Genomic DNA, 11,121 nt, shown 5'->3' with positions numbered 1-11,121 from the left:
AGATGAAATAATCAAGTTAGAAAAGATAATAAGGAACATTGAAAATTGGAACAATTGTTGAGGGATGAAATAATAATATACATTTTTAGAAACTAAAACTATTTATGGAAGAGAAATGTGGATGGATGAATAATAAATATATTAGTGAATACATAATTAAAAATTTTGGATGAGTCAACATATCTTATTTTGTAAAGTAATGTAAGAATAACATAACGAGCTGCTATATAAGACATCTAACTTTCTTTTTTTAGAAAATTTCAAAATAAAATGTTAAATATTTTTCTCATAATGATATTAAATTTTTGATTAAGTTTTATTTTAAAATAAATATTCCATATCCCGGATGCAGGTGATTAGAGGCACATTCACTGCGATGGGACTGGAGTGGGCGAAGCTGAGACGCCACCTGCCAGCCATGTACAGAGGACTGAATGCCATGTGGGGGTAGGATCATGCACAGGTGGGAGTAATAGAGTGTAAGGGAATGTCTGGGCCAGCATTAATACGCCATCCCTCCTCACATGCGATGACTGTTATCGACCCTTGGCTCCCATGAATGCCATAGTTATGGCGGGAGGGTCTCGAGGTAGAGGAAATTGTTTATTAGCCAGTTTCCACCATGGCTATACGCTGCTGTTTCTTATGCTGTTTTGGATGGTTGTGGGTGCTGCTGGTGCAAAGGCTTCGTGGTGGTTGGGCTCTGGCTCTTATTCACAGTCCTCAGTTATGGTTGTGGGCTCCCGACCGCAAGCTTGTGTACTCGATCCGCGTTGTACCTCTCCTGTTGTTTGTGTTGTTTACATTCAAGCTGCTGTCATGACTAGGCCCCACCAAAGGATGCTCAGTCGTAGAGGCTCAGCGCGGGGTGCTCCTTCATGCCCTTCCTCCGGTGACACCGCCTCGAATCAGGAACCTCGATCACGCAGTGGAAGAGGGGGCATTCTGAGGCCTAATCAATTCCTCAAACCCAGCTCTCCAGGCTCTTCGACTTCGCCCTCCTTCGGCTCTGCTATCTTCACCTTCAATTGCTCCCTTAATCGCCCTCAGATCACTGCACATGTTTCTGTCCTCTTTCTAGAGGAAGCCCAAGAAGAGGGCGATCCTAGTGCTCCAATGCCAATTACAGAGGATGCCCATGAAGAGGGCGAACCCAGTGCTCTGATGCCAATTGCAGGCTTGCAGCAAGAGATGGAACCGTTGGCCAACATTGTCAGTGTCAATCCAATGGCGCCTGTTCCTCCAGTCACGCGCGAAAATGAGGCGACCCAAGCTCAAGACCTGGCTGAAGGGGGTTGGTGCAAGGTCGTGGAGGAGATACCAGATGTTTAATCAAGCTTTGCAGCTTCTTAACAGGTTTTGCGGCCCAATTGAAAGGCCTTTCTTGTTAAATGTGTCAAACTCTGTTTCTGCAATCGTGTCGAGGTCAATCTCTAGTTTTTGTTGTGTTTTCTTGCTATTTGTGTTCTTCTGGATCCCCTGCGTGGGACTGCAAAACAATATCTCTTCCAATTTCTCAGTTTTGGACAATGTATGTCTCAAACGGCCTTCCTCTCAGGCTAGTTGGCTCACTATGCTCAACATGTTGTAATTTTACTCTTTTACTATGAATAATAGTATAGTCTTATTTAGAAAAATAAAAATAAAAATTCCATATCTCTTTTATAGCTATATAATTTGTTACTTAAAAAGCGAAATTATTTAATTATTATTAATTTATACACTTTTATATCACCCTTGTAACTTCAAAAGTAACTCCACTCCCTCTTCCGTTCACAAGGCTGAACAATAAGAGAACCCTTATCAAGTAGTATGGAAACCATATCTTCAATTTACGAAAGAAATAAAATTCTCCAACAAAATGTTACAACTTATATTCATAAAATGGATAAATTAAAAATATAATACATACAAATTTAGTAAACATAAACTCATTTTAATATTTTTGAAATTTTATGTTAGCTTATTGTATATTCATAAGATAGCTGAATTAAAAATAATACATATAAATTTAATATACATAAATTCATTTTAATATCTTTCAAAGCTTTATGCTAACTTATTGCTAACTTGTACACATTCCCATAATCTTTTTAACTTTAGGATGGCCAATCCTCACACCCTGTGATTGTATCTTGATGCTAACTTTAAGCATTACATGAGAAAGCGATGAAAGCTAACGATCCCTAAAAGTTTGCAATATTCAATTATCTTTGGAAAAAAATGTGAATTTTTGGAGGCTTAAAAGTCAAAAGATCGAAGTTTGTTGTATTCAGATGCAAATTTAACTGACATGTGGAAAGCCATTGGTTTTTCGAATCCTCATTGCTTGCCGTCAGATCTCTATAACAGTATTTTCACATGACATAAGTTGCATTGCACGTTTAATATGAATTTAAGCACACCTAAATCTAGGTAAATATCTAATCATTAAAAGGATCATGTTTAACATGTAAACGGTACAAAAATGTCAATAAAGATTAAGCTTAATCTATAAATTTAAATTGAGCTAAAATAATAAAAATAAAATATTTATTAATTTAGCGAAAATAAATTTGAAATTAATTAAAATAAAAGTAAGATTATTATGATGGTAAGATTATTATGTTATATTTTTAAATTTGTTTTTAATTTTATAAAATTTCTATTTTTATTTTTTATTTTTTAAACATTATAATAATTTTTAATAATATATTTTTAAAAATAATTAAATAAATATAATTAATTAATTTTATATAAATATATTTATTAATATTTAATTTATTTTTTACTAATTTAATATATTCAATTTTATTTTGATCTCTCTTTTAAACATAAGAAGAACATATCATCACCTCACTCAGACACAAACACTATGTCAACAACATAAAAAAAACTATATCCTCACTTCACCCTCACACAAACACTACTTCAGCCCAGCGCAATCACACATAAAAATAGGCAAAAACAAGAGCTCGTGTATGCAAGTGAACGAGAAAAACTTTTCTTCAAAACACTTAATCAATTTTTATTGGAATATAAAGATGCACATGTGAATATAAAGATATATTTTTAGGAATGAAGGTTTAAGTTTATATATATAAATGATATCGTTACGATTGTAATATTTGTGTTTTGATATTTTAAATTATATATAAGTTTATATAGTTAATAGATTTATCTGAAATTTTATTTGAAATAGAGTTAGTTAAAATTTATATTTTTCAAGGTTTTATAATTTGTAATGGTGTAATTAAGTGGCCAAACTACAACTAAATGATTTGTATTCATGGACTTGAGCTTAGTGTTGATTTGTATTTATGGACTTGAACTTAGTGTTGTACATTATGCCAAAATGTAAATCTTGACCTATTAAATGACCATGATCTTGACTACCATGATATTGACTCTCATAATAGACCTTTAACCTTAACTCCAAACTTTTCCATGCAAAACAAGCACATGCATGACAATTGAGAGAGTCAAAGGAACCTACTTTTGGACAAGAGCAAAAATTGTTAGCTTCTTAAAGTATTTAAATAGGGATTTACACCTCTTAACTTATAACGATAACATTGAAAAACCTCTATGATAATTTCACAACGACCATTAACAAGTTCTCTAGGAAGGTGTCATATAGAAAGAATAATAGAACTGCCAATCTTTGGTATGATAATGATTGCAAAATTTCTAGAAAAACTATTAGAGATGCTCCTAACAAAACCTTAAAGCTTGATAATATAAATACCTAGAAAACCTCTATGATAATTTCACAATGACCATTAACAAGTTCTCTAGAAATATGTCATATAAAAAGAATAATAGAACTATCATCTTTGGTATGATAATGATTTCAAAATTGTTAGAAAAACTATTAGAGATTCTCCTAACGAAACCTTAAAGCTTGATAATATAAATACCTAGAAATTGTGTATTAAAAGAAAGAAAATATATCTTACAAATAAAAAGAAAGAGAAACTACTACACCTCTTTGAGTTTGATCCTAAAAAGTTTTAGAGGAAAATTGTCATTCCTAAGTCTAAAGAAAAATTTTTGATTCCTTTGAAGAACTAGAATATTTACCTTTAAAAAGTCAATGGATCCCCTAACACCATGGTCACGATTTTGAATTCCTTATAGAGAATCATATATTTTCTTTGGAGGATATCGAGTTTGGGGTTAAGAAACTTGCTAGTGAGAAAGCTAAGAACGTTGAAGGATACAAAGTTGAAATTTTTGAAATGGGAGAATATTTCCTCATCTTGCACATACGCAACCATTTTAATTTCGTAGTGAACCAGTTCTTCCCTATCACTTGGATATAGAGCCTTATTGCTTCTATATTTAAAAGCGAGGATAAAATAATTCTGTCTAATTACAAGACCTTGATGTTTAGCCATATTTTAGCCAAACTATATGTGCTTATTTTTGAAAAAGAAGATTAGTATTTGGCTTGAAAACAATGGTAAAAGAGCTAACGGCCAAGTTGGGTGTAAGAGATATAATTCAACCATGGACCATCTTGTTACTCTTAGGATAATTGGAGAGGAATGCTTCAATAACGAAATTTATCTCTTTTGTGGTTTTGTTTACTTTATAAAAGCTTTTGGCACTATTCCTAGAAAAGAGTCATGGAAGAGGCTAGAAGAGGTAATGGTTCCTATCGAGTTCAAATATTTTATGGCAAGGCTATATGAGAATTATATTGCAAAGTTTATGGCCACTCAGGGTTGTTCGGAGGAAATTATATGAAATATTGGATTTAGGTATGTTTTTCCCATATCCCTTACCATTTTTGGCATATAGATGTATAAGTTCTAAGAGATTTTGGAATATGTAGGTTGGGTTGGCCCCAAAGTCACTTGTATGATCATTAAACTTCTCCTTTACATTGATTATATTGTTATTTCTCCAAGGAACTATTATGATCATGGGAAGAAACTCAAAAGCCTCCAAGATTTTTACTTCAAATGGATATGACTACAAATACGAACAAAACCAAAGTCATAATATCCAAAAATATCATCTATGATATTTTCATTCATGGAAAACAACTCCTTGCAAGAAGTTCGTTCATACAAATATCTGGGAAATGACATCCATAAGAAGCACAATTGGAATTATAACATTGAGAAAAGGATAAATGGAGGCTAGAAATTTTATTATGGGTTGAAAATGATTGTAAGTTGGTAGATTTTTAGATTTCGTATAAAAAATATCCTCTTTGAGACTCTTGTCACTCCTGTTGTTTTACAAGGGTGTGGGGTTTGGGGTTGAAATATATCTAGAGATTCATGGAAGAAGATTGAAGCAATAGAAAAGTATTTTATTGCCTAAAACCTCAAGAATACAAGACTCTCTACCCCGTCCTCCTAATTCAAGAAAGACATTCCCACATAAAAACTTGGTTTTTGACTAGTTTTCATATGTATAAGAAGTCATATAACATGGAGGGCAAGAGGTTTCCCAATATTCCTTCCAACTCTACTCAAAATTCCCTCCTTCAAGTCAAAAAGGGTGGCATAAGGATCACGAGTATTGGCTATATCATTGAGGAATAAAGGAGGAGATCATGTTTCACAATTTGGATAATACTAAAAATAATATTACTTCCAAATTTAAGGAGAAATTAAAGAAAGATATCATATTTGACAATTTGGATAATAATCAAAATATTATTACTTCCAAATTCAAGGAGAAATTTTCGGAAAATAAAGAGGTGGAGGGGAAAAAAATACGATGTTATAAGGAGGTGATTAACCCCAATCTCAAAAACCAAAATTATCTCCCTGCCTTGACTAGTGCTAAGAAGAAAATGAACATTGTCAATATTAGAAATAATTATCATGAGGTTAAGAGTGAAACTAGGTATTGATTATTTTCCAAAATTCCATAAGATGAAAGAGTTTATCACCTCTGCTATCCTCAGAGGGTTGAAGAGGGAAATCACTTTCTATTAGATTTTGCATCTTATACTCATATTATATCTAATATTGAAAATATTTGTAATTATATAAACCTTTTTAACCTTTTAACTCAGTAAAATGATGGTGATCTAAGAGTTCTCATGGAATTATATTTTCTTTTGTGGAAATCAATTTTAGGTGAATTATGGATTTCACGGAGACACACTTTGCTTTGGCATGCTAGAAATTCTTTTTGGTTTGTTGGTGCAAAGAGGAACTTTGTTTCTTTTTTTTGAACTTCATTTTCTCTCCACTTAATGTATTTCAGCTATGAAAACAATTTAGATAAGTACTTAGAGACTTGATCTCATTTTGTCTTGTTTGTTTCCATTTTGGAAATGATAACTATGCTAGATGTAATGGAGTGATAATTTTTGTCTATGGCTTTGTTGTACTCGGGTTGTTGGGTTGTTATGTTTTACTGGATGGATCTAAATGTCAAGCTCTATAGTCACTTTTTTCAAATGAAATATAAGTAATTCAATTTACCAAAAAAAAAAAAAATGGAAATGAGAACTAAAAGGAGAGGGATACTATTTTGAAAATAATCAAAATGTTTGAGGGTGCTTGAATTCAATCATGATATTGGGTAAGAAGTTGTAGTTAACTTTGAGTCTTTTTATTTGATGAGAGAATTCTTGTATTCCTAGTGATTTATTCCATAAGGGCCAACATATTTGGTGTGAAACTATATGCAATTTCATATCCCAAAATCTCATGTGATATGCATAGCTAAGCACCACATCAATTTTTGGTTTCTAGTTTAAATTCTATTTAATTTCATTATTGTTTTAAATTGGCTTAAATTAAAATAGTGGGGTTTGAACTTCCATGGATGGCATACACTTTCCATGAATTCTAGTTATTTTTAATTACATATATGTGTCCAAACCAACACCTACATTCATGTAATTCACAATTTAATCTACAAATAATAATATTAACAATGTTGTTCTTTCAAAAAAATGCAAAATGATATAGGAAGTGGTAGAACGAAAAAAATAAAATAAAAAAATTAATATTCACCTTGTTTTTTGATGCTCAGTACCTTCACCAAAATGGTTTCTTATACCCACATAATTCTATCATCATGGCAATTGTTAGTTTGACCCAACATTAACACCTACAATAGGAAAAAAACATTCCAACCTAAATATCTTATCATTGTCAATCTATAAGAGACTGAATAAAGTAGTGTGAATTGTAGTGAATTTATTAGTTAACACATGGTCCGTGATTGAATATTGAAGTTCGCCTTGTTGTAGTGAGTGAAATAATTGTTAAAAATTGGAATAAACATGGGTTAATTTATTATGTCAATGAGACCATCTTCATAGTTAGACATGGAGCAATGGTCAACCCATATTTTCCTCCATGTGAAGATTGAAGAGATATGTTTACTATAATGTTTCTTACATGCTTATAGGTTTGAATGTGCATGGCAAGAATGATTATGTCTATAAAATTTTTGTTATCATTATACAAAAGCTCTTAGAAATACAAATGATGGTTTCTCATTCATAGATTGTTTTGAAACTATAAATTATCAACTCTTACTTTAGTTAGATAACCATGTCATTATAGAAGATGGCCTAGAGTGGCTCCACTTGAATCACACCTTCTGACACCCCACTATCACCTAGCTAAGGGACATTAGGAATCAACTTTTCCTTTATTACCACATTTTTATAGGAAGTAAACTTAACTCAATAATACATGAATGTGACTTGAAAATGGACTAAATAAGAGGGTAAACCAAGTATATAGGTTGATGGTATAGAATGGTTGATTGTGTAGTTGAGTAAATCAACTAATGGATATAGTATATTAGAGTAACACATACGCCAACCCGCGGGTGTAGACTCTTGTCGAATTCAACCTTTTATCAGTCTAATTTTGTATTTACTATCGATTCAATTTTTAATTTTTAACATGGCTCGCAAAACTTTGGATTCCAATGCTAATCATGCCATTAGTATCTAATTCCTATTAGCATCATTTTAAATACTTAGTGACATATTGAGGGTGAATTACTAACTAAATTATTCTGTTCTAGTTCCCCTATATCATGATTTTCATTTATTATGAGTGTGCCATCATGAATTCAGTAATCTAGGAACAAGTGAGAATCTTTAAAAAGATGTGCATGTTCATAATGTTATCGATTTAGTACTCCCCAGATCACCTCACATACATGTCAATTTGGATTTTAAAGAACATGTGCACAATTTCAATTGCTTGTGAATGCTTTCAAGAATGTTTATGCATTCAAAAAGCATGAGTTAGGCTTCAACAATGCATGGGAAATCTATAAAAAAAACACGCTTTCAAGAATAAGTGTGTATTTTCAAAACATGTATGTTATTTTTATGTCTAGAATCATTAAGATGTATGGAGCGAGGGAGGGATAGAGGGGTAGAGTTGGGGTTTGGTTGTTAAAAAAGGAATAAGGAAGGGGTGGAGGGATGGAGGGATAGATATGGAAATGAAGGGAGTGGAGTGAGGGTGGAGAGACAAAAGATGATAAGGATGGGGAGACATGAGAACAATGCTATAAAGGGATAAAGAGGGAGTTAATGAGTGAGAGGAAATGAATAAAAGGGAGATAGAGTCACGAGGTAGAGAAAGAGAAGTAAGAAGAGGGAGACTTAGAGAGGGAAAGGTGGGTGATAGGGGGCATTAGGGAAGGGAGTTAGAGAGAGAGTATGGAGGAGAGAAGAACAAGGAAAGAAAGAGAGTGAGCATGTGTGTGTGTGTGTGTGTGTGTGTGTGTGTGTGTGTGTGAGAGAGAGAGAGAGAGAGAGAGAGAGAGAATTGTGGGAGATAAAGCGGGGAGAGAGAGAGGGAGAGATGGGAGTATGTACACAATGGCTAATATATATGTTTTAATAATTTCATGATATTTTTTTTTATAAATGATCACATTATGAGAGTAACAAAATTGTATGTTGATAAAGTTAATATCATTATTTTAGTATTTTAATACAATAATAAATGATTGCAATTTAGATATTTTAATTACATGACTTTATTGATTGATGTGCTTTGGCTAGATTGATGTTTGGTACTCTTCAGGATTACTGTAATCTAAAATTTTATCATGCCATGAATATATATGAAACCTGAACGTATCAACAATTATATAAGGTTGTTGGATAGTTTTAATGGGTGTTTGAATGATTGAGTTGATTTGACATTGTATATATATGATTTGTACTATTAAGGTAACCTACTTCTACAAATATATTAATGACCTCAAGTAGATATGAAGAACCACATGGATATGTAATGAAAATGAGATAAGTTACACACCTATATTGTGGATAGGGCATTATCCATCAATTTGAATATGATGTTGTGAACATGCTAATATGAATTAAAGCTGGTTGGAAAATGAGCTATTTGTTATATATATATATATATATATATATATATATATATATATATATATATATATATATATATATATATATATATATATATATATAATTCCTATTTAACCGTAGATATTTTTAAGATCTAAATTGGAATAAATAAAAATCAAATTATTATTAAGTTATTATTATTATAATAAAAAAGATAGAGTGATGAGTATTATTATATTAAAAATCCTGAATAGATAATATTTTCAAATATATATTAATAATAGAATTTGATTTTTTTTACAGTTGTCAAATTTCAAGGATTTGGGTGTCCCAAAGGTTTTTGATTTGGTTTTTAACCTTTTAACTCAATAAAATGATGGCGATCTAAGAGTTCTCATGGAATTATATTTTCTTTCGTGGAAATCAATTTTAGGTGAATTATGGATTTCACGGAGACACACTTTGCTTTGGCATGTTAGAAATTCTTTTTGGTTTGTTGGTGCAAAGAGGAACTTTGTTTCTTTTTTTGAACTTCATTTTCTCTCCACTTAATGTATTTCAACTATTAAAACAATGTAGATAAGTACTTATAGACTTGGTCTCATCTTGTCTTGTTTGTTTCCATTGTGGAAATGATAACTATGCTAGATGTAATGGAGTGAGAATTTTTCTCTCTGGCTTTGTCGTACTCGGGTTTTTGGGTTGTTATGTTTTATTGGATGGATCTAAATGTTAAGATCTATAGTCACTTTCTTTTCAGATGAAATATAAGTAATTCAATTTACCAAAAATGAAAAAAGTGGAAATGAGAACTAAAAGGAGAGGGATACTATTTTGAAAATAATAAAAATGTTTGGGGGTGCTTGAATTCAATCATGATAGTGGGTAAGAAGTTTAGTTAACTTTGAGTTTTTTTATTTGATGAGAGAATGATTTTATTCCAAGTGATTTATTTCATTAGGGCCAACATCTTTAGTATGAAACTATATGCAATTCCATATCACAAAAGCTCATGTGATATGCATAGCTAAGCACCACATGAATTTTTGGTTTCTAGTTTAAGTTCTGTTTAATTTCATTATTGTTTTAAATTGGCTTAAATGAAAATAGTGGGTTTTGAACTTCCATGGATACATACACTTGTCATGAATTCTAGTTATTTTTAATTACATATATGTTTCCGAACCAACACCTACATTCATGTAATTCACAATTTAATATACAAATAATAATATTAAAAATGTTGTTCTTTCAAAAAAAAATGCAAAATGAAATAGGAAGTGGTAGAACGAAAAAATAATTAATATTCACCTTGTCTTTTGATGCTCAGTACCTTCACCAAAATGGTTTCTTATGCCCACATAATTCTTTCATCATGGCAATTGTCATTCTGACCCAACATTAACACCTACAATAGGAAAAAAACATACCAACCTAAATATCTTATCATTGTCAATCTATAAGAGAATGAATAAAGTAGTGTGAATTGTAGTGAATTTATTAGTTAACACATGGTCCGTGATTGAATATTGAAGTTCGCCTTGTTGTAGTGAGTGAAATAATTGTTAAAAATGGGAATAAGAATGGGTTGATTATGACAATAAGACCATCTTCACAGTTATACATGGAATAATGGTCCACCCATATTTTCCTCCCTGTGAAGGTTGAAGAGATATGTTTACTATAATGTTTGTTACATGCTTATAGGTTTGAATGCGCATGGCAAGAATGATTATGTCTATAACATTTTTGTTATCATTATACACAAGCTCTTAGAAATACAAATGATGGTTTCTCATTCATAGGTTGTT

The sequence above is a fragment of the Pinus tabuliformis genome, chromosome 5_2, assembly GCF_031772625.1.
Source record: "Pinus tabuliformis cultivar Carrire ecotype Pingquan chromosome 5_2, CPIR1, whole genome shotgun sequence".
Taxonomy (NCBI): domain Eukaryota; kingdom Viridiplantae; phylum Streptophyta; class Pinopsida; order Pinales; family Pinaceae; genus Pinus; species Pinus tabuliformis.
This window is presented reverse-complemented; position numbering follows the sequence as displayed.